The 3,972-nt window shown below is 48.1% G+C and overlaps 1 long non-coding RNA gene across 1 annotated transcript; it reads right to left on the reverse strand.

Annotated features, from left to right (window-relative positions):
* Window positions 1-217: 217 nt before the first annotated feature.
* Window positions 218-1,988, reverse strand: LOC127923872 (uncharacterized). The gene is made up of 2 exons (XR_008115970.1): window positions 602-1,988; window positions 218-550 (listed from the first exon to the last, which is right to left on the reverse strand). It is a non-coding gene; the product is annotated as an uncharacterized LOC127923872 (long non-coding RNA).
* Window positions 1,989-3,972: the final 1,984 nt, after the last annotated feature.

Below are 3,972 nucleotides of genomic sequence, written 5' to 3' on the forward strand. Positions count from 1 at the left end.
GAATAGAAAGAGGAGTGGGAGGCCCCGGTGCACAACTGAGCAAGAGGACAAGTACATTAGTGTCTAGTTTGAGAAACAGACGCCTCACAAGTCCTCAACTGGCAGCTTCATTAAATAGTACCCTTGAAACACCAGTCTCAACGTCAACAGTGAAGAGGCGACTCCGGGATGCTGCCCTTCTTGGCAGAGTTGCAAAGAAAAAGACAGACAGACAGAGAGCATGGAGTTGTGGTTTATTAACGTTTATTAAGGTTAGCTTTACCCTGCAAACAAAGATGAGAAAACACTGTCAAGTCTGTGTCCCAAATTAAACTCTATTCTCTATATAGTGCACTACCTTTGGCCAGACACCCTTCCCCATAGGGTCCTGGTGAAAAGTAGTGCACTACCTTTGGCCAGACCCCCTTCCCCCCCATAGGTCCTGGTGAAAAGTAGTGCACTACCTTTGGCCAGACACCCTTCCCCATAGGGTCCTGGTGAAAAGTAGTGCACTACCTTTGGCCAGACGCCCTTCCCCCCCCATAGGTCCTGGTGAAAAGTAGTGCACGACCTTTGGCCAGACCCCCTCCCCCATAGGTCCTGGTGAAAAGTAGTGCACTACCTTTGGCCAGACCCCCTTCCCCCCCATAGGTCCTGGTGAAAAGTAGTGCACTATAAAGGGAATTGGGTGCCATTTGAGAGGCAGACAGGGATCTAGGCCAGACAGGGATCTAGGCCAGACAGGGATCTAGGCCAGACAGGGATCTAGGCCAGACAGGGATCTAGGCCAGACAGGGCTCTAGGCCAGACAGGGATCTAGGCCAGACAGGGATCTAGGCCAGACAGGGATCTAGGCCAGACAGGGATCTAGGCCAGACAGGGATCTAGGCCAGACAGGGCTCTAGGCCAGACAGGGATCTAGGCCAGACAGAGATCTAGGCCAGACAGGGATCTAGGCCAGACAGAGATCTAGGCCAGACAGGGATCTAGGCCAGACAGGGATCTAGGCCAGACAGGGATCTAGGCCAGACAGGGATCTAGGCCAGACAGGGATCTAGGCCAGACAGGGATCTAGGCCAGACAATAAGTCCCCTGGGATAGGATGATCCACTGTTGAGATGTACATAAATAGAACCAAACAACATGCAGTTTCACACTGTAACATCACAGCATCCCAAATAGCACCCTGTTCCCTAACTACTTCATACCAGGGCACAAAGGGGTCTCCCATCTACTCATTAGTAGACTGACGTTAAAATGGAAAACCATAAAAGCAGAAATACAAATAGAGAAACACGAGAGAAAAAAAAAAAAGATTTTTTTTTTTGATAAACAATCACAATGTGGTACGACAGACACAGAAAGGGCTTTTACTGTGATGTAAACTCATTACCAAAAATATACCTGTTCCTCTGTGTCTGTTTCATTGTGGTCAAAATAAATACTTTTAATTAAAGATATCCACCATCTTAAATCAGAGTATCACACAACATGTCTTTAACCTGTCCTCTCCTTATCTCCTGTCCTTGTTTCCTTCCCTCGTCTCCTCTTCCTAACTCTCACATGCAGCTACAGATTCAATCAGTCTTTGTCCAAGACCGAGAAGTTTTTCCTCATATAAAGCTAAACTAGGACCCTTCCAAAACCCATTTCAACCAAACCTATAGGGCCAAATAAATATGTCAAATTCTTTCAAATACTCGAGCTACGCTTGATTTAGTTTGCCCAGTACAAAGTACTTGGAAATCATTTCCATATGTATTTGATCCAGGTCCCTTATTCATAAAGAGTCTCGGTGTATGAATGCTGATCTGGGATCAGTTTTGCCTTGTAGAATATAAGGATGATTGTAAAGGAGGGCCCTGATCTTGGATCAGCACTCCTCCTCCGAGACACTCTATAAATACAGGCCCAGGTCCATGTCTTCCAGCCCCTCGGTCTCAGTGGAGTTTCTCCCACATGAAGACCACTAGGATAGCCACCACAGCCAGGCCGATAGACAGCAGCTTCAGCCCTCTCTGTCCAGGCTCCAGGGGCTCCAGGATACAGTCAGCACGCCTGAGGAGGGGACGGACCCATTCTGCTGGAGGGACAGCTGCTCCTGTAGAGAGACAGCAGAGAGTTAGCCAAGGTTACATTATAGAGAACAGTAGAGGAAGTGAGTTATCATCTGTTGGGAGCTACGGGGACACTCAATATGGCTGCCAGTCCACTCAATATGGCTGCCAGTCCACTCAATATGGCTGCCAGTCTACTCAATATGGCTGCCAGTCCACTCAATATGGCTGCCAGTCCACTCAATATGGCTGCCAGTCCACTCAATATGGCTGCCAGTCCACTCAATATGGCTGCCAGTCCACTCAATATGGCTGCCAGTCCACACAATATGGCTGCCAGTCCACTCAATATGGCTGCCAGTCCACTCAATATGGCTGCCAGTCCACTCAATATGGCTGCCAGTCCACTGCCAATATGGCTGCCAGTCCACTCATTATGACTGCCAGAGACATGGCTGCCAGTCCACTCAATATGGCAGAGACAGAGACAGATAGAGACAGACTCATTAGAGAGAGAGAGAGAGAGAGAGAGAGAGACAGACAGACAGACAGACAGACAGACAGACAGACAGACAGAGAGAGAGAGAGAGAGAGAGAGAGAGAGAGAGAGAGAGAGAGAGAGGGGGGACAGCCAAGCCAGTCATATGATCATTTATGGTTTAGAGGGTGATTTCAATTCCACCGGATGACGGTATGGACACCTGACGGTCATTGAAATGTAAATTCCCACTCAGTATATTATATATAGATACACTACATTACCAAAGGTATGTGGACACCTGACGGTCATTGAAATGTAAATTCCCACTCAGTATATTATATATAGATACACTACATTACCAAAGGTATGTGGACACCTGCTCGTCTAACACCTCATTCCAAAACCATGAACATTAATACGGAACTGTTCTTCACTTTGTTGCTACAACAGCCTCCACTCTCCTGGGAAGGTTTTCCACTAGATGTTGGAACATTGCTGTGAGGACTTGCTTCCATTCAGCCACAAGAGCATTAGTGAGGTCGGTCACTGAAGTTGGGCGATTAGGCCTGGCTCACAGTCGTCGTTCCAATTCATCCCAAAGGTGTTCGATGGGGTTGAGGTCAGGGCTCTGTGCAGGCCAGTTAAGTTCTTCCACACTGATCTCAACAAACAACATTTCTGTATGGACGTCGCTTTGTGCACGGGGCATTGTCATGCTGAAACAGGAAAGGGCCTTCCCCAAACTATTGCCACACAAAATCGTCTAGAAAGTCATTGTATGCTATAGCATTAAGATTTCCCTTCAGTGGAACTAAGGGGCCCGAACCATGAAAAACAGCCCAAAACAATTATTACTCCTCCACCAAACTTGACAGTTGCCACTATCCACTGGGGCAGGTAGCGTTCTCCTGACATTCGTCAAACCCAGATTTGTCAGTCGGACTGCCAGATGGTGAAGTGTGATTCATTACTCCAGAGAACGCGTTTCCACTGCTCCAAGAGTCCAATGGCGGTGAGCTTTTCCCCACTCCAGCCAACGCTTGGCATTGCACCTGGTGATGTTAAGGTTGTGTGCAGCTGCCCGGCCACGGAAACCGATTTCATGAAGCTGCCGACGAACAGTTCTTGTGCTGACGTTACTTCCAGAGGCAGTTTGCAACCGAGGACAAAATATTTTTTTACTCACTTCAGCACTCGGCGTTCCCGTTCTGTGAGCGTGTGTGGCCTACCACTTCACGTCTGAGCCGTTGTTGCTCCTAGACGTTTCCACTTCACAATAACAGCACTTACAGTTGACCAGGGGGGCAGCTCTAGCAGGGCAGAAATTTGACGAACTGACTTGTTGGCGACGCGACATCCTATGACGGTGCCACGTTGAAAGTCACTTGAGTTCTTTTGTAAGGCCCATTCTACTGACAATGTTTGTCTATGGAGATTGCATGGATGTGTGCTCGA

Source organism: Oncorhynchus keta, unplaced genomic scaffold, assembly GCF_023373465.1.
Source record: "Oncorhynchus keta strain PuntledgeMale-10-30-2019 unplaced genomic scaffold, Oket_V2 Un_contig_3327_pilon_pilon, whole genome shotgun sequence".
NCBI classification, from domain to species: domain Eukaryota; kingdom Metazoa; phylum Chordata; class Actinopteri; order Salmoniformes; family Salmonidae; genus Oncorhynchus; species Oncorhynchus keta.